At 37.6% G+C, this 21,595-nt stretch overlaps 1 long non-coding RNA gene across 2 annotated transcripts in view; it reads right to left on the bottom strand.

Moving 5' to 3' along the window:
• LOC148908965 (uncharacterized) overlaps positions 1-21,327 on the bottom strand; it is a 105,560-nt gene extending 84,233 nt beyond the window's left edge. For both annotated transcript variants that reach the window (XR_016120411.1, XR_016120410.1), the window contains exon 1: positions 21,140-21,327. This is a non-coding gene — a long non-coding RNA (uncharacterized LOC148908965). The remainder of the gene's footprint in view (positions 1-21,139) is intronic.
• Positions 21,328-21,595: the final 268 nt, after the last annotated feature.

The following is a 21,595-nucleotide window of genomic DNA, read 5'->3' as shown; positions in this document are numbered from 1 at the left end:
AGTGAGGAAATCAACGAGGATATTTACAGAAAGTCCATGGCATACGTCGATTACCTCCATTCTCAGAAGGCAATGTTCACGGAATTTATCCACTCTATTTTAAACAATGCAAAAGAATCAACAAAGCCCCAACCCACTGCCAGTGAAATTCAAAGTGCCATATTGAAATTTCCTGGACCACTTGTCACCTTCCAAGTGTTTAAGAAGTACGGCCCGAGACATCTACGTCCCTCGTTACAAAATCAGGAATTCAAGCAACATGCTGAGAGTATGAAGGACTTTGGTCAGCTAGTAGGAGTAAGAATTCCTAGATGTGCAAACAAGACTGACGTATACGTCAAGAGTAAGCCATCAGATATTATTGTATGGCCAGTAGATGCATTGTGCACAAGAGAGGAGTACACAACCAAGTACCAGGAACCCTTAAGTAGACTAATAACAGCAAATATTCAAAACGCACTGTCCGATTCAGGACTTTATGACTTTTAAATCAAAAACATTTCTCTTTATGTTAGTTTATTAACTTGCATTTTTATTACCCGCATTTACATTGTAATAATTCAGGAAGATTTATAATTCACAACGTTTTGTAAAATATAGTGCACTGAGGTTTATTGATCTTTGAAATGATATTTTAGATGATTGATTGTAAAAAAGTGGTTCAGTATTTGTTCTTAGTCATTCTATTAAATCATATTGGTTATTACTTATTGGGCAACTGAATTATTTTATTATTTATTTATTTTCTCGTTCTTTCAAAAACTGACTGCCGAGCCAACGAGCCACTAAAATATACTATTTCGGACTTATGAATATATTTTCTCGTTCTTTCAAACACTGACTGCCGAGCCAACGAGCCACTAAAATATACTATTACGGACTTATCAATATATTTTCTCGTTCTTTCAAACACTGACTGCCGAGCCAACAAGCCGCCGAGCCACACCAGCTAGTCTCTGGAAAAAGCACAGGAAGCCCGCCATTAATCTCAGACTGCCAAGCCGCCAAGCCACCTCGATATAACAACGCTCAAATCTATGGCGCGTTTTTCGTGCCAAAATTCAAAGATTCGGTTCAATCATTCAATCCTTCAGTTCAATCATTCAATCCTTCAGTTCAAATATGCAATCCTTCGGTTCAATCATTCAATCCTTCAGTTCAAACATTCAATCATCGGTTCAATCGTTCAATCCTTCAGTCCAAACATGCAATCCTTCAGTTCAATCATTCAATCCTTCGGTTCAAACATGCAATCCTTCAGTTCAATCATTCAATCCTTCAGTTCAAACAAGCAATCCTTCAGTACAGAACCTACTAATTGAATGAGTAGGGTCTGGGTACGAGATTGCAGATTGTTTTGATGATTGTTTCGAGTACGTTACTTATTATATTGTTTGCTCGATATTGCTCAAATACACCTTGTTTTTACTTACAAATTCATCGAAGAGATGCTCTGTCAAGATGGCCGTACAACAGATTTTGAATCGTGCTAAGTCTTTGGCAAAGGAGTTGGAAAGATTTGTGGATAATGGCAGTGGACCGGACCATGACAATGAGGACTATCTGAAATATCAGATTGATATGTTGTATCAGCACAGCATTTATATTTCTGGTTCCGAAGAAGATGAGCCTATCCACAATATCATTTTGAATCTAAAGAAGATCTTCAAATTTATTTGTGAAACAAGAGATATATCTTCCAGAGCAGGGTACCAGACACAACAAAAACGTACTGGCGAACCTGGAAGGCCTAAGTTTGAAATAACTCAAGAACAATTGGAATACCTACTTGAGAAGAGGTTCAATTGCACAGACATTGCAACTATGCTTTCTGTGTCTGTGCGAACAATCAGACGCCGAATGTCTGAATTCGGAATTGCGTCTTCTAGGCCGTTTAGTGATATATCTGATGATGACCTTTGTACCATTATCAGAGATATAAGAGTTACATGGCCAAGAAGTGGATACAGGATAATGCAAGGTTGTTAAGGGCGAAAGGAATCATGATACAGCAGCAATGACTACAAAGTATAATGCGTTTCCTTGATCCAGAAGGAACAGTGGAAAGGTGGAGAAAGACTCAAAAGGAGAGTCTATACTGTCAGTGGTCCAAATGCATTATGGCACATTGATGGCAACCACAAGCTTATCAGGTAAGAAAGTGGGAACATTCAACTCATTAGAAAACACAAGATAGACAGTAACCGAGGGAAATAGAAAGACTGCTTAGAGTCCACAAGAGTCATTTTTATATCAAAAATACCTAAGAATAAACCCAGAATAAACCCTTTCAGTTGCATTACAATGTTTTATCGTTTCAGACCTCATGTCATTCCCTAGAGAATATGGTTCGTTGTTTAAGTTGTGTCCATGGATATTCATGTATCTTCACATGTAAAAAGGGATTGCAACTGCTAAACAAAGAAATGATACTCTTGGGAATGACGTGATCTGAAACGATAAAACATTGTAATGCAACGGAAAGGGTCTATTGGTTTAATTGCCAGACCCCACATAGTCCAACCAGTTGTTATATGACAAAACAATTAAAACTGTAAGTCTATAAGTGAATATTGGAAGGCTTAACATTTCAGTAGTGTTATGATTTGCAAGTTGAGTATCAGTCTTCGATTGTTTGTTTCCAACAGATGGAGGATAGTGATTCATGGTGGCATTGATGGATTTTCACGCATCCCAGTCTTCCTTAGCTGTGCCACAAATAACAGAGCATCAACTGTATTAGCCTGTTTTCTTCAAGCTGTTGCAAAATATAGTTGCCATCACCTGTACGTTCAGATAAGGGTGGAGAAAATTATGATTTGTTAGTGCTCGGCCCAGTCTCCAAAGAACGTCCAAAGTGCTGAATAACGAAAGCGAATTACGATAAAGTGAGGAACGACCACAGGGAGCCCGGCTTTGGGATTAGTACATGAATAAATGAATCAATAAAGTGCTTTGGGTTTCCTGCGTTGAGATTTGAAACAAGGCGCTGATACGTTGAATTTCCGGTAATCGTACTACCAGTAACTTGATAGCAGATTAACGTAACGTATCAGTGTAACGCACGCCCTAGTAAATGGTAAGAAAGAGAGAAGGGCTGAAACTAATTTGAGTACCTATTTTGAAACCGCTGTTAAAATAATTCGCCATGGTTAATTACCAGAAAATACAGCACCAAACGATCACATGACAAATAAACTTAACGACAGCATGTCTTATTTATAGGGAATATTAATCTGTGACACACAAAACAATGATATTTGTAAGCCATACTTTAAATGTATGTGGACCAGTGGTTGATGGGACCAGTTAGCTCTACAACCGTGACCTTCTGGTAAATATCCGTTTTCAAACAATAGGCTTTGACAGATTCATGACAGTTTCATTGAAATGCAGCATTCTATTTTTATTGTCCTTTATATTATGCGTAGGTTCGTTTTCCGCCTCGCTCTAAACGAACTTTCTGGCGTACCACAGAGGGGAATGTCCTATTCGTCCTTTTTCTTTATCAGGAACTCCATTTTCTTTCCCCAGAACTTTGCAGAACATTTCATTTAACCTTGATAGTGGAACCTGGGATTCCGCTCCAGATACAGAAACGTTTTTCAAAAGCCTGAAGAAAAAAACATGAGATTTTAGATCCTGACGATGAAATCAACTGTCAAATATTTTGAAAAATATACCTTACTCACCATAACATAAAGTATTGTGCTCCTTGAATATTTGATTTGTTTTCATTTGATTCCAGATTCTGATTGCCAGCACTCGTTATGTTGACATTCAGACTGCGTTCCTCTAAAGCTCATTAGCACTGGTCCCATCAACCGCTGGTGCACATGTAATGATAAACTTGCCTTGTTTCAGCCCTTCTCTCTTTCTTACCATTTACTAGGGCGTGCGTTACACTGATACGTTACGTTAATCTGCTATCAAGTTACTGGTAGTACGATTACCGGAAATTCAACGTATCAGCGCCTTGTTTCAAATCTCAACGCAGGAAACCCAAAGCACTTTATTGATTCATTTATTCATGTACTAATCCCAAAGCCGGGCTCCCTGTGGAACGACGGAAGTGAATATCGATTTAATTGAAAAACGACGGAAGTGGAGCATGACGTAGTAAAAGACAATCAGTCTTCACTTTAAACTTGTATTTTTGGACTGACACGATTGTTCTCACATTTTGAACAAATATCCAAAAATAAAGACAGTATTTCCACAAATATGTACATATTTAATGATATCAACAAGTATGTATACAAAAAACGTGTATATAGTAGGGAGGCCTTGGTTTGAGTCATTCATGAACAGGCATCAAAGACGTACAAACCAGATAAGAGTGACAGAAAAAAATAAATTGTTCCTGGTAAAATGTACATTGCAATGGAAAACTACCACACCTGGGGCTTTCAACTATGATAAAATGCTCGTTTACAAGGGGATTACAATGTTTTTGCTAATGGTCTTTAAAAAATGAACAAAATGTTGTTCTATTTCATTGTGAAATGGTATTAATGAACAATTTATATAATCCCATGAGAACACACCAAGCACAACAAAGACTTTTGGACAAATGAATGATTTTCTATTCAATTATTGATGTTTAGAATACAAACGGGACAAAACCTAATTATAATAATAGTATTTACATAATATTGTACTCCATTGGTACCTAAACTCCACAAGGACATAAATTTATGTGAATCGGCCTGAACTCCACAAGGACATAAATTTATGTGATTCGGCCTGAACTCCACAAGGACATAAATTTATGTGAATCGGCCTGAACTCCACAAGGACATAAATTTATGTGATTCGGCCTGAACTCCACAAGGACATAAATTTATGTGATTCGGCCTGAACTCCACAAGGACATAAATTTATGTGTTTGACCTGAACTCCACAAGGACATAAATTTATGTGTTTGGGCCTGAACTCCACAAGGACATAAATTTATGTGTTTGACCTGAACTCCACAAGGACATAAATTTATGTGATTCGGCCTGAACTCCACAAGGACATAAATTTATGTGAATCGGCCTGAACTCCACAAGGACATAAATTTATGTGATTCGGCCTGAGCTCCACAAGGACATAAATTTATGTGATTCGGCCTGAGCTCCACAAGGACATAAATTTATGTGATTCGGCCTGAACTCCACAAGGACATAAAGTCAAATAGATCACAGAACTTTTATATATGTAAATGCAAAAGTTCATGTGCTTGGTAAATATCGATGCTGTTCACTGTTTGTGAATTAAACTTGTTTATTTTCTTGCTGCAAGTTCGTACGTTGCACTTTATACTTTATACCAACCAAAAGTAACTTAAGCGTTTCGTATACTAGTGAAGCCGAAGCTGCTGGATTGTGATAAGTTCTTGTAATGCGGCGGTCACGCTTTTGTTATCTAGCTAAGGGCCATGATACTGTCCATTCAGTCTAGGTCTGCATCCAGAAACTTGAACATTTATAGAAGCAAATTAATAGATGTATTATGTAGAAAGTCTTGTATGAGTCCAACAGAATGACGGTTATAGTTACTAGGAATTAATTGGGTTCAGTTAAACGAAGTTCACGTCATTTACGTACGAGTATTCAACAGATACAACATCATCTTGTTTCATCATGCCACATGTAGATGGAGTGAAACTTTGTCTTGTTATAAATTACATTTTGATTCCAACCGCTTCATAGATTATCCAATTCAGTAAAGGCGAAAGGAATAAATTGCTCACAATGTAAATCGTCTTTGGTAGAAATGTCGTTGCTAGTAATATGAAGCCAATATTTTTAAACCGGTTTGACCTTCGTGCTATGTCAAACAAACATCAAAACACCGCTTCCGGTCGAGTGCAGTGCGTATTTCTCTATAAAACGAATGTTTTCATATTAGTTTTAACTCGCGGATATGCGAAGCGGTAGAAACAAGTTATCAAAATTATAAGAGATCGACAATATATGTCAACAAGGAAAGAGTTCCATTTTTATCAATAAATATATTTACACGTTGTTCGTAACACTGACCGAGCAAAATATATACCAGAACGAACTCGTTTCCAATAGTAATAATAATATTCGAATAGCACTAGAAATACCGCAATGAAACATTGAATAAGCCATAAATTGGCATTAAGTAATGTTTAATAAACGAGCAGGAGTGTTTTATCGGGTATAAAACAGGAGGCGAAGCCGAGTGGTTTTATACCCGATAAAACACTCCTGCTCGTTTATTGAACGGCTTAAAAAACTCATGATGTAAGTTCTCATATTGTACCGAATTCTTTACGAAATGAACCAAGTTTGATAGAGAAAATCCATGTTAAAGTTTAAGCAAATAAAAAGAAATCTATATCAGATATAAAACCTCCTTCACGGTCGTGATTTCTATTGTGTTTCCTTCATTAATTATTAATGAGCTTTTTAATAATATATATGTCATTTCCTTACTTGCTCTCCAAGAACTAGAATCCATAAGATCCGAACCCGGATCCGAACCAAGACAGCATTATTTTCTCTTTAGGACGCAGGTCAAAGGTCTTTAATACTTGTTGTTGTTCCATGCTAAGTTATTATTAAGCTTAGTTATTATTAAGTCACTCTGTATTATAGTAAATAGACTACTTAGACAAGAATATGAGTCCACGACTTTACCATTCATCGATTAAACTAGGATAAACAAATGTGAGCCAATCTGCAAGAATTTTATCGCCCAAAATATTGCTTATAGTTATTTGATGCTGGTGGTCTGAAATTACAGTTACTAACGGCGGTCTGACACTTGCCCGTCAACCTGTTTTGTCTAGCAGGAATCCATACTGTATACTACTAAAAAAATGACAATCTTTGAGCTTATTCTCGAAACTTTTTGACGTCATAGGCGGCAGAAGCTGAAATTTCAAAATGTATTTTTACAAGTTTCTTCTCCTTTACAGATTCAAATTTCATGCGCCTAATTTTTATGCGAACCAAAATCTTGTAGGTGCTGGCAGTGCCCCTATTACCCTGCCCCAGCTTTTGCCGCCCACTAGCGTGCTATAATCCTAGACGACTGCGATAAAATCTAAATGTCAGGCAGCAGATAAAATCACATAACTCAAAATAGTAAATGGCTGAAAGTACGAGTTTTTTCCCATAAAATCAAAGTTATCTTGATGAAGATTTCAACCGGGCTAGTTGTCATTGAAGTGTGGACACCAGCAACGGCTGCAAAGGGACTATATCGCTGGGCAAACTTTGAAGCTCATTAGACACTTCGTACATTATTTTCTTTCCTTATTCCTTATCAGAACCACCTTCAGTTGCATATAGCTCTTTCAGTTTTGCTTTCACAAACTGCCTTAGCTTGCCTGTAGATGTTAACGTAAAATTGAATAATTTGACAGTATCAATTGGTATAAACTCCTTGCTTTCTAACATGTTTCTACCCTGTCGTACTTTGTATACACGCCAGGAACTAGACCAAGTACCATAATACCAAAGCACTTCAATTTGATCTTGATCTTTGATCGATAGAACTTCGGCAATTTGGGGCTTTTCTGGCTGGTACTTTTCAACATCAACGGCCACGAGCATGGCTGTTGCTAGCTCGTCCAACTTTTCAGCGGTATACAATGATTCTTGAAGTTGTCTTTCTCGAGGATTTCTGTATCGCCCCTGATAAATCTAATTCAAAATAGCAATCAAAGTACAGTTATTTTTTTCTGAGTTGTACCTACTTTTGCTTGCTTGTTTGTTTTTGTTTGTTTTGTGTGTTGTTGTTGGTTGTTTTTTTTGGCTGTATATCTGCATTCGCTTTTGTTTTGTTAACTGATCAGAGTTTATTATGAAAGGATTAGGCAACAACGCAAACAAAAACGCAGCAAAAAGTCTGGGGAGAAAGGAAGAAGGAAAGGAAAAAGAAAAAACGAATGAACGAATGAATAAATGAAGTTTTGCTAAAAGATTGTTTTTGAAGGAGTGCAAATATACTTACAGGAAGCAAGCCCTCGCCACGCTCAAGGCGTTCACTCCTCTTCAGAACGTCACTCAGACGAGGGGTCTCGGCAATGTTAGGAGGGGTGCGTGCCTCTAAGTCTTGAATAACCCACCTTCCTTCGCTGCATGCCAGGTAGCTCAGGCTTGGCTTGTGTACCTTTGAAGGGTTACCTGATGAAAATCAATTAAAGCATGATGGCTTAACAGCTCTTGGGAACAATTAACTCCAAAGAACCAGTTGTCACTATTAGAACATTTCTTAAGGTTTGGCTTGAACAAATGGATTGAAAAAGATAAAAATGACGAATTACCGTTTTCCCTACTGTATACCGTCTGTTCTACACCTTCTACGGCTTTTTGTTTTTCTTCTTCGGAAGCAAGGAATTCATTCCACTGTGTTCCCTCTGTCTCTTGATTCATTACCCCATTTTCGACACACCTATCGACCATGGATCGAATTCGGCTGAGATCCACTGCCGCATACGCAGGCACAACAAGTTCTGGGCAGCGTTCTGGCAAACTGTTGAGAATAATCAATTCCTTCCATTTCCTTCTATCGAAATCACCTGTTTAAATAGAAGGAAAAAAATAACGGTTTGAATATGATATTCCATACAACGGCACCGGTTTATATAGGCAAGGATTTCTCCGTTTTTATCTAATATTGAGTTCAGTAATAGTTCAGTACCAGCACACCATGGCTTGAAGTCGAATTCACACTTTCCCTGCACGTTTCTTGTAAACTTGTAGTGATGGTATTCTCTCAGTGAATGTAATGGCATCATGTGGGGCTTGATCCATTCTCTTATTGCAAAGATCTGGTCGATCTGGGCATACTGTATTCTTGCTCCTTCTTGGGTCATGTCTCCCTGGTTCTGCTTATAGCAATTTCTTAGCAGCTTCAAAAGATCTTGAAACGTCAAGCATCCCGATTTACCAATAGCAACCGAGAGGCGAGAAAAGAGCTGATCCACATCAACGTGGGTATGACCTTTAGGAAGGAATGCAATTTCGACCTGAATTTGAAAATGAACGAAAGCGCTAATATTACTTCAATAATGACAATGCTTAGATACCTAGTCGCTCCTGAACACACAACAGCACCAATAATACTGCCGCTACGTAGTTTAAAGTCTATATCGTACACAACATTCAACTCACATGTTGACTTTCATTCATGGAAGAACGAAACAGGAGATAAGCCTCATAGCATGGGCTAATAAGATAATAAAATAAAATAACTCCGTTTAACTAACCATAAACAAGCAAATTAATGAAAAAAGAAATGTAAGCTAAAGTACTCGCCTCGTCGAAAACCGATTTCTCTATAAGGTACGCTATAAGCCCAATGACATATTGGTTCTTATTCTCCTTGTACGTATTATCAAGCTGAATAAACACCTTCTTTGGTAAATAATCTCTGTGTATCCAGAATGTCTAAAGAGAAATACAAAAACTTACATGAAAAGCAGAAAGGAGTGTTTTAAAAAAAAGTTTTGTCACTGACTTAAAATGTTTGATGTTTTTTCGCATACGTCTAGCTCGTGCGTGCGGATTTGAAAGTTCCTGATAGCGCGCGCAATTTTTAGGATCACTCATGGGTTTTTTGTTTATGGAAGCTTGAAATATTCGTTCTTGGACTTGGGATCGTTCATTGAATATCAAGCTTCCAGAGATGGTGAATATAAATTCAAATAAACTATTATTTGGTGCTGATTTACTTCATTTACTGCAAACCAGCTGGATTACATATCGTATGAATCCTCACGGTTTACTTCGTTGTTTTAACGATTTGTTTATGATGCATGGCGCGCGGTAAGCTCGTCCCAACTGCCAAATGTGCAAAAGATCGCGGTAAATCACACATCGCTTCAAAAAAGGTATACCCGCAGGACCCTAAGGTGGTCTTCACCCCTCCCATTTGAGGTAATGGCCTTGCTGTGCAGTTGTAACATCATCTTTAGGCAATTGATGTTTTTGGGAGCTAGTTACTACCCTCTCTTTTTGAAATCCTGAATCCCCCTGGCTATATTATAATGATACTTACCTGGAGTAGGATATTACAGGTCAAATTTGAATCATGTGCGTGTTGATGATAGTCTAAGAAGCATAACGGATGTCTACCATGAACCATAGAGCCTACCACGTGAACCTTCAGTTTCCACGCATTATCCAAGGTTTTAAAGAGATATTTTGAAAATGGAAGTTCCGTCTTGTTCTGATCCATTCCATCAATGGCCACTGAAAAGTATTCTTGAGGTGATCTGTGCGCTAGAGCTGCTCTGTTTTGATAGCCATTTCTTTCACGCCTAAAAAATTTGTAATGTATGATAGAGTTGTTTGTTGATAACATTCTTGGGGGATAGGGGGCATAATTGTAAGCTACTGTAGATGTAGTTTAAATTGGAGACATAATCAAAACCGTTTTCATTTTCCCATGTGCCTCCACCCGTAAGAGTATGGTTTTCTGAGTTGTTTTTTTCCTTTAGTTATTTTATTACTTACCGTACAAACAGTCTGTGGTCCATTCTTCTTTGATAGATTGCAGGTCTGTCGTAGTCTCTCAAGTTCCTGAGATCTCGTGTTATGTTGCAACACGTATCGCACTTGCTGAAGCGATCTGCCTACGAAAAGGAAATGCAAAAATGTTTAAATTTTTGCCTTACGTATAAATTATTTTACTAATAAATAAAAATTATTATTGAAAAGCAATCATTTTATTTTTAATAAATTTATTAAAACTTTATAGGGGACCGCTATCCCTTTGTGCCCCCTCGTTACGTCCCTGCTGAAAAGTCAAAAACGCATGATTCGACATTACACGGGCTTGCGCTTATGACAAATTCTCGTTTGTCAACAATTTTATGCCTGTCACTTTTTTATGAAAAACTAAGCGTGAATTACCTTGGGAATTTTGACTTGTGGGAAATTCTGATTCCAAATCTTTAAGAAATATGTCATGGAACAACAACGTTGACCTTGAGATCGAAGAGTTTCTTGCATTTCTTGAAAGATGTCTGACTTACTGGAGCTAGAAGGTAGATGCCATATATCACCCGTTGGCAAGTAATCACAGTTCTCTTGGAAGTACTTTTGCAAAAAGTTAATAGCTGCTTCAGAGACTTCGCAAGGTTTTAGCGTCAGCGACGCTCCATGTTCTGCATTGGTTCTTCCGTTGCAAAAGTCGCGCTTCCAGTTGAAAAATGTTGACCGGGGCATGCCAAGAACCTTTATCCATGCTGTATAGCAGGTAGATATACCTGACACAGAGTACGCAAATTATCCTATAGAAGGTTGGTTACATTCAAACCAATCCAGTATAAATTCTCTTTGGTGGCGATAACTTGGACATTTCCTTCTAAAGTTTTCATGCGCCTTGACAGTTTGGATTTTATCAATTTTTTTCATGCAATTTTCAGGGCAGCATCGTTCTTCTGTCATGTGCTTTGGATCCTGGATACTGCTTCTGCGCTTAGCTGTAATTTTGTGGTAATCATATTAGTTTGAAGAGATCGTTTATTTAAAGTGTGTGCGTAAGTAATAATGCTTGATCTGCAATAATAGGGGCCAAGAAAATTTTTACGCAAATGTGTCATCCATAGCTGTGGTCTGGTATGCTTGTTTCCGAATCAAATGCAAACAAAAGAGTTATATGGTACTAAAGGGAATGACTTTCGACTCAAATTGAGGAACACTCGGGTAAGATTTGATCACAAATGATAGAAGTAATAAATTATGTTTGCTTTCTGACACTCAAGGCGTATCACAGGCCACAAATGCGAACACATAAGATAAGCCACAATCGAACACCACTCGTGCAATTGGTGTTTGATTGGTCCACCGAATACCATCTAATTGAACTATTTGAATGGTTCGATTTTGTTCGGTAAGCTTTTTATTTTGCTAAAAAGGGTACGCTAGAGAAGTCAACATTCGATTTTGTTTGATTGGCAGTGATTTCGATAGTGTCGACTGCAAAATATAAATATACGTAACTTATATTTATGTATAAATTACCTCTTGCTTTTTTAAGAAGCTTGAACTCCTGGTCACTAACTTTCATATCTTGTAGATAAGTTCCAGTTTCAGATTCAGTTGCAGGCGCATTGTTGTCAGACTGAGAAGAACTAGAATTCGGTGTCTCATCCTGGGTATGCATATGAATATCAGAACACGATGAAAGTTCCCCCTCGATAATCGAAGAGTTTTTTTTTTCTTCATTAGCTGTTCCATGGGTATCAGAGTACTCAAACATGGAGCTGTCGTCCTCCCCTTCCAGCTCAGATTCACTCTCAATACACTCTAAGTTTTTCGTATCTGCGACATATGATGTTGGACAATCCCATGATTCCAAATCTGTATCTTCCCCTTCAATTTCGGATTCAATTTCTGCTGCAACATTTGAATTCTTGGTTTGTCTTAGCATGAAATATTCTTCTTGAGATTGTCGCTCATGTTCCGAAGACTGGTGTAAAGTTTTCTTTCTTAAGACTGAGCTGAATAAAGCTGCACGCTCCCCTTCTTTGAGAAAACATCTTTGATCTCTAACAGTAAATCCTTCGAAAGGATCCTCATTGTCACTACTTGTACTTGAAAACACATCTGAGTGTTCTTCAGAACTCATTTCTCCAATATTTTGTAGGGAACAGTTCGCGTTTTTCCAAACGTCGTCACATATCCAAACTGAACTGTCAGACTATGAAAATTGTCAGTGTGACGGGTCTTTGGTATGCACTGTTTAATCGCTGACTAAGACGAAGTTGTTCTCATATGAAGCGGTGGAAACCGGAAACCAAAATCATAATGACTGCATGATTAAATTTTAAAATATTCTTCAGTGCAACCGGAAAAGAGAAATTTCCGCCAGCTGCACAGGGTAGCAATAATGGGCCCCTTATGTGAACTATGGACTGGAGTATTTCAAAAGCTGTCAAAAGTGTCCATGACATTCGACCAGTGACCCGTATTCTTTCTTTTGCTTACCGCCCTTCAAACTCTAAGGAAGTGTCTTCTCTGTCGATTGCCTTCTATTGGATTTATCGTTATATCATGTATAAAGTAAGTGAACTTAAGCTTTTACATACTCTAAATTCACGTATAATATATGATATGCTTATATCGGATTGCTATATGATATATACCACAAGAAATGCCACAAGTGTTTGCGATGAGTTGTGCTAAAGTAATACTCACGGCTATCTTTCTCTATTGGATTTTCTTTTAGAATAAAATGCCTGCATCAACTAAAATTGAAGATCAAGGTAATGCCTCATGGTATTTCAAGAAAACGGACGAGGATGGCATTTTCGTCAAAATTAACGAAAGCCGGTTGAAAACGACTACGAGGGAATTGACTGAAAATGTCGTAAACGTGGAGATCCGACAATCTCCACGTCGCAATCAAAAGGACCAGGATGTACTGTTGGTAAGTTGATTTTAATCCTACGTAGAAGGATATTTTCTTAAACTTCATAATATATACTTCTCGTCGCTCTAATCTTGCCACAACGTCAACTGCGGGCCAAGGAAAATTACGGATTGAATAATTCAGAATAAAGTATCATTAATGAAATGCTATGCAATGCGACATTTTACGAATCAAAAGGAAAATCAAATTACTCCATCAACGACTTGCCCGTGTTTTAGTTAATCGACGCATGTGACAAGTTTTATGCATATCTTGGTGATCATTTCTTGAGCTTTTACCGCCAAACCGGCCCCACAGGATGAACGAGTATATTGACATTCTACTTAAATGATGATAAACAATAGAATTCTACTCTCTGGCTATACATGTTGAGATTATCCTTAAAAAAAATAACCAAAGAAACGAAAATACTTCAATTTGAATTCAAGAATGTATTATGAATATCCAAGTCTTAATTTTGGCAGTTGAAAGTAAGGAATTTTTGATCTGTAACATAATATGATTCCGACAATCCAACGTGACCGCGGTTAGAGTGTAAACATGACCAGCCGGACTGCGCACTACGATCTAAATGCACAATTTGTGTATAATATGAAATATGAGACAACCACAGCACTTCCATTCCTATATTTTGAGCTCTTAACATAATTTTTTCTCTATTTCTTAATGCAGGGGTTACTGTAAAAAAAATCCTTAAAATTAACTTCAATAACAACTTCTTTTATCCGATGACAAACAAACTCTATTTGACCCAAGAGGTCAAGCGTTGCGTGAGAGGAAAAACTACGGCTAAATAGAAACAAACTAAAATGGCTACCCCCGTTTTCATGCATTTCGAGTATGTATACCCGCATGTATTGTTAGCGTGTGAATATATTACTGTTTTTGCTATTCCTTTCAGATAACTTGTGAAAATATTATGGCCGTGTCCGGCGAGTCAAAATTTTATTTCAAATTACAAAATTTTGATTGTAAAGCGACACCATTTGCTGCACTGTTTGCAGACTCGACTTCAAACAGCAAAGAGTTTGTGAACAAATTCAAACAACTAACGAAAAAAGAAGCTGGTTATACCGTGAAACCAGTTGGAAAGCCTAAAGGGCCTGCGATATTAACCCCACCAGTCAAGAGGTCAGTAAAGGAGGGGCCTAGCATGGAACCAGGGGAGGTAAAAGACCTCATATCTCCTGCAAAAAAGAGACGTTGCGCCGAAAATCTTGATGAAGAGATTGCAGCTCATCATCTAGGTATGCTCAAGTTATAAATTTGTACTTTCAAAGTAAACTATATGTATTTTTGAATATCCAAAAAGGGTGGAAGTCACAGATTGGTTGTCAAGTGTAAATTTCTACTGTGTGCTCGTTTTCATTGTTCCCGAACGAAATTGCAAATTCTGTTGTCAGTAGCAGAACTGTTAAATCCCTAACCTCGTTATTAACTAGCACTTGATGACTGAATTTATCTTTTAGGAAAATACAAACTGAAACTGGATCAACTTTCGGACTGCCCAGAAACGTGGCTGGATAGGCCAATTGACAGCGAAGCAGTGGACAACCTTGTTGACAAAATAAAAGACAAGTCTGCCCTTCAAAACGAGACGCAGTCGTGGCTTGCCATTGCCAATATTAGTAAAGAGGATTTAATTGATGGCCAGGCGATGAAAGGCCTGTTAAAGGTCTGCACCATACAAATCATTGGGGGACGTCATCGTCATGCGGCATACATGAAGGTTGGCATATACCAGTTTTCGGTGTCTTGTAACATTAAGGGGTAAAGACGGGGGAAGTGCACTTCCGGTCTTTGATAGATAATTATATAGAAGAGAGTTACGGAAAGGGTCCCATAATATATATTTTTATACTCATTCGGCCTAGTTCCATTTTATGCATATAGTTACGAACATTGAGAATACCATCGATTCTTATGTCTCTTTTTTTCCTTTTTATTCCTTTCCTCCTTGTATGTAAATAACACTAGCTGAGGAAACAGAATGATCCAATCATCAGTGCGCAACTTGAAAAAGTTTGGGTGTCAGTCTATGACAACAAACTATCAGATGAACAAATCAAGAGACTTGCGCACATCCACAACTTCATGGACGAAGGAAGCAGGAAAACACAGTGGGTGGAAAGAGTGCAAACCTGCAGAAAGTGGGCATATGCGATGGCCAATCAAAATTACGAGGAAGACCCAACTCCAGAGTCCTCACTTGAGTGGAGAAAATCCTGCCAAACAATGTTTGTCAATGCAGAAAAGGTACGTATTGGTGCAAAACCGGTAATTATTTTTATTCTGCCGTATTTACAACGCACCCGCCCCTTGGCGATAACATCGGCATAGTAACGAAATAGGTAAATGCGCACTATTTATATTTTGGTAACTAGAAAAATCATGAAAGTTGCTCATTCGTCGGTATTATTTGCAATCGTTTTTACCCAGTGATCATCACAACCATAAATATTATTTTTTTAGGAAAATTCAAGATAAATTTAAATTTGTTATCCTAGGATGTTGCCAGTTTGGAGCCCACGTTACAAGCTGCACTCCTATCAAAGCCTGTGTGGGACTTGTTCGTCCAAGTGGATATTCTTTACAAAAGAGCTGAGCTAAAAGGCATGTCGCTGGGTAAGCCCTCATGAAGGCGGAAGCTGGAACTAAAGCAAAATCAGGTATATGATACAAACAGTTGATTTGATTGGTCATAATAGTTATGTTAGTACCTCACTGCGACTGGAGACTGGTATTCATTACATTTATCAAGTAACTATTTATTCTTGCCGCGGACTAAAATACGCCTGATATTAGAACTGGGTCAAACACCATACTTCAAACAATAGGTTTTGCTCATTTGCATGTGAACTACCAAGCCTTTAATGATCGTTCATACCCGTAGTGTGCCTTCTTTTCAATGCAAGTGTCTCCATTAAAAGAAGAATTAACTTTCATACTGTTTTTTTTTACAGCTGGGAATGCCGCTGCAGGGGTTAGACGAAGAGTCGAAGGGCGCTCTTCTTGAGAAGTTGTCGACAAAGGCTATTACTCTCGAGGAGTTTAAAGGAATGGCCGAATCCATAAAAAAAAAGAAAAGGGTAGCAGAGGCCTTCATGAGATATTCAGGATCAAGCTCTTGGGCCGAGCTGCAACGACGTTTCCCAAGACATGCAACTGAGGATAAGTTGGCCCAGTTCTCCACCCTCAAATTTAAGGGGAAGGCTATTCCACTGGTAAATACCAATTTGTACAAAATTTCAAAGTCCATATAACGTATACAATGTTTTTAAATAAGAAATAGAAAACGCGCGCGCGTGCTGTATGCAGTCATAAAGCACGCGTGGGTTGGCAGAACACGAGAGAAGCATTAGATGCAAATTAAAATAATCGTTATTTTAGATAGGATTGACGCAACGGAAAGTGCGCATGCGTGCAATGTGCTCTCATAAAGCACGCGTTCACAACCACAGTATTTGTGTTTTTTGGTTTTTCTTTCCCTTTCTTTTCTTTTCTTTTTCTTTTTTGACATGACGTACACATCTTTTAACAGGAAATGGAAAACTTCTTTCGACGAGCAGTGGAGATCGAGCAAGATAAAAATAGTACGTTAACGGCACTTCGACTGCAGGCTGAGGGGGAAAGTGGAGTCCACTTTTTCGAAAACGATGGGGTAGTTGGGGCAATGGTTGCTGGTGGGTTCTCGAGCCTCAGTAAGGATTTGGTCACGAGGATCATACCAGAGTTTAAGGGGTTTGCCCTTACAATCGTCACTATAACAGGGGTCAGTATAAATTGAACGAGTTATACTGGGAATTAATTGGGTAATTGACTTTTATTTCTTACTCGTTGCAGGATGTTGATGACCTCTCTTTAAAGAGATTTATTACTACATTGCACTCGTTAAACGTGAGTAACATGGATTATTACAATGTAATCTTCCATGTTACTTCACCATACAAAGACACAGATGTGACTAGAATCCGCAGTTCCTTGGAACGAATGTCCAGTGTCCAGGTTGGCTATCACATAGCAAAAGAAGACATCAAAGCGACAAGTAAGTTTAAATCAATCTATCTTAATCAGTCATGAGTAATACATTTCTGCACAAAAGGCTGCTGCTCTGTTCCTCTCAATAAACTGTATAAATAAGGTCAGCTATAACTCGCGAATATTATCAAGAGCTAACAATTGAAACCCTGACATAGTCCTTTTCACGTTTTCAAAGGTGCTGGACTTCTTCAAAATGTGGTATCCCCAATGATTATTGGCCAATGGTCAAGATTTGGCCAAGTGTTAGATGGAAATCTAGTACGAGGAGAGGATATGACCAACATATTCCATCAAAACGAGGCAATGGTAAAAATGGTTCAGCTGTTTAGCTACGAAAGTCAGTGGGTCCTGGATCTGTCAAGACCATCTAATGGTAACTAGGCGTAGTAATTAATCCAACATTGTGGTTGTGAGATGGCGCAACAACTAAATAGCAATTCACTATAAATCCATTGTCTTGTGTGTGTGTGTGTAATTAGCGTTATTTAGTACTAATTGCTCTAATTCAAATGACGTCACGGTTTGTTACATCATGCTAAAACGATAGAAACTTAATTTGCGATTAATTTCCATTATTTGTGATATTTAGTGTAATATTTAGTTGTTCTTACTTTCACCATCTCAGCGACCATGATCTCTAGCACTAAAACAATAGTTTGTTTTGATATGACGGCTGCTACTTCTTTATTAAATTATCTAATAACTCATTTTAGGTAACCGCATGAATATATTTCCTTCATTTCTTTTTCGCTTTAGGAACTAGCATCTCCTTAATAACCAGTCTAGAGCGGCAGTGCCTTTGCTTATGCGAAGCTGATGCCTTACGAGAAACCGTGAGGAAAGCCCACGTAGCAGCTGAAACAAAAGAAACTGAAGATGATGATTTAACGATGGACGATTGCACGGGGACAAACAATGAGGAGGAAAGGACTGAAGAGCTAGAGACTGAAGAAACTCAGGACATGATTGACAGATATGTTAAAAACGTAGGAGAGTTGCATGATATCTGTTCGTGAGCTCGTTGCTCCATTATTTTTTATGTACATCTAATTAAGCGCTTCTTGTAGTCTGGACTACTTCTAATAAGGATTGTCTGTATTCGCTTGGCATAGAATACAGAGCACTTGGTTCATGTCACTTTGAATATTTTCGCTAACACTGCCGCTTGCGGTCTAAAATTGATTAAATGCCCGGCAGTTCAAACTTTCGCAAAAAAATACGATAAATTACCTAAATAAAGTATGAATCTGAACAATAGAATCGCTATAAATCGGACAAATATCCATGGGTTTACACGGCTTAGAAGACTGCCGGCACCTTTGTTGTCGAATATAAACGTGCTGTCACATAGCAACATAGTGATAAAATCTAATAGTGTCAGCTCGATAATATCTTTGTATGGAAGAAACAAACTGTAATCGTAAAGATTGCGTTTTATACGGTCTCTAATTTGGTTTCCTGTCGTATTTGAAGTCGTATATTACTATTTTTCTATATCTTTGGTGACACAAATCACAAATGTGTGAAGAAAATATATTACAAGCTCTTCTTCATCATTTAGTTTTACCAACAGGAACAGCGGAAGAATATCAAAATTCAAAATTTGCCGCTAATCTATTGTCTAAATACTCAAACACTATTAGATAATTTATGGAAAATTTGTCGAGGTTACATAAATTTTTGTAACATAGGTTCAGACACATAAATTTATGTAACGTAGGTTCAGGCACATAAATTTATGTAACATAGGTTCAGAAACATAAATTTATGTAACATAGGTTCAGACACATAAATTTATGTAACATAGGTTCAGGCACATAAATTTATGTAACATAGGTTCAGACACATAAATTTATGTAACGTAGGTTCAGACACATAAATTTATGTAACGTAGGTTCAGGCACATAAATTTATGTAACGTAGGTTCAGGCACATAAATTTATGTAACGTAGGTTCAGGCACATAAATTTATGTAACGTAGGTTGTTCAGGCACATAAATTTATGTAACGTAGGTTCAGGCACATAAATTTATGTAACGTAGGTTCAGGCACATAAATTTATGTAACGTAGGTTGTTCAGGCACATAAATTTATGTAACGTAGGTTCAGGCACATAAATTTATGTAACGTAGGTTGTTCAGGCACAAATTTATGTAACATAGGTTCAGGCACATAAATTTATGTAACGTAGGTTGTTCAGGCACATAAATTTATGTAACGTAGGTTCAGGCACATAAATTTATGTAACGTAGGTTGTTCAGGCACATAAATTTATGTAACATTGTTTCTTAAACCTACTTAATGGACACAAACAAACAAAATATGTATTTTCTATGTTGTGTATACCTCCTATTGTGCAATATTAAAATAAATGGAAATATGAAGTGAAATAAAAATGAATGGCTTTGAATTTTGTACAAAATGATATATTATGTAGCTATCATTCATACATTCAAAGGTGGAATGTACATTTCCAAATAACTGACTAGAACTGACTAGAACAAATTCATAACAAATATGACATACTACAAATAACGTACAATTTAACAATGATATCTATGACCAAATTTTAAGCAATTGTGGATATGTTCGTTTTACATAAAAATGGGATTTTTTTTTCATATTTTGTTCAAAATGTGATGACCAAGCATGTCAGTCCAAAAATCCAAGTTTAAAGTGAAGACTGTTACAACGATATTTGTGCTGAACAATCTCGAAAGTAAATGATAAAACATGGCATACTGAAAGCGTATTGTTTGAACCGAAGGATTGCATGTTTGAACTGAAGGATTGCATGTTTGAACCGAAGGATTGCATGTTTGAACTGAAGGATTGCATGTTTGGACTGAAGGATTGCATGTTTGAACCGAAGGATTGCATGTTTGAACCGAAGGATTGAATGATTGAACTGAAGGATTGCATGTTTGAACTGAAGGATTGAACGATTGAACTAAAGGATTGAATGATTGAACTGAAGGATTGAATGATTGAACTAAAGGATTGCATGTTTGAACCGAAGGATTGAACGATTGAACCGAGGATTGAATGTTTGAACCGAAGGATTGAATGATTGAACTGAAGGATTGCATGTTTCAACTGAAGGATTGAACGATTGAACTAAAGGATTGAATGACTGAACTGAAGGATTGAATGATTGAACCGAATCTTTGAATTTTGGCACGAAAAACGCGCCATACAAATCGGGGCCCTGACTGCAGAACCGGCGAGCCAATGGCTCGCCAGACTACTTTGAAGTGGGCCCTGTATTCTATAATCGCTCCAAGACGACCTTCCCGCGCTTTCCATTTGTGTTCATAATATCTCGATAAACAAAAATTTTAAAGCAAAAGTTTATGGAATTTTTCACCTTATTAAATATTTTGATCATAGTTAATAGTTATATGCTGTAAATCAAGGTCAAATAAAGTAAATTTGAGGTTTCAAACCCCTCGTCTTCCGTTTGTTTGTTCGTATTGTTTGTTTCAGCTGTTTAAAAAATAGTCTTATATTTGCACACAAAATCACGATCTTTGAACGATCAACTACACAAATATCAAACTCATACTGATACTGAAAAACTGTTTATCAAAGACTCAAGCCTGTTGACACTTGAAAATAGTTGACAATTTTATCTCAAAGGACGCAAAACGACTTCAACTGAAGTGAGTCCGTTCACGCCAAACGGCCATCTTACCTGAGTCACGCTGTCTTCGTTCAATAAATCCATCTTTCACGATCCTCTGACCCCAAAAAATACCAAAATACTCTCGTCTAGTCTTCATTGTAGTGTTCTCTTTCCAAAATCAGTCATAAGTGATAGCTTGGGACAAGAAAACAGAGAATTTCAGGTACTTCTCGCCCACCACGTTCACTCGTGCGAAAAAAGCTGCCACGCGTCTCGACACAGGCAACCCAATACACCGATCCCGCATTCATTGTTCTATCCCCTAGTTACTGTTGCCACGTCGGACAAGCTAAATTGTGTTTTTGATTATACAGCATTGAACAGACACCGATTGCGAAAAATTGTAAATGTCTGCCTTAGAACCGATGCATTCTAAAGGTAGATTAATAAATAAATTCTCACTTCTGAAAATATTACCATTTCGAGTTTGTTTGTAGGACCACAGGGAGCCCAATTTGGATTAAA

The sequence above is a fragment of the Actinia tenebrosa genome, unplaced genomic scaffold, assembly GCF_029948245.1.
Source record: "Actinia tenebrosa isolate PJP-AT-01 unplaced genomic scaffold, QUT_ActTen_1.0 PGA_scaffold2__45_contigs__length_23673736, whole genome shotgun sequence".
Taxonomy (NCBI): Eukaryota; Metazoa; Cnidaria; class Anthozoa; order Actiniaria; family Actiniidae; genus Actinia; species Actinia tenebrosa.
Note: the sequence above shows the minus strand (reverse complement) of the source record. Positions and strands in the feature narration are given on the sequence as shown.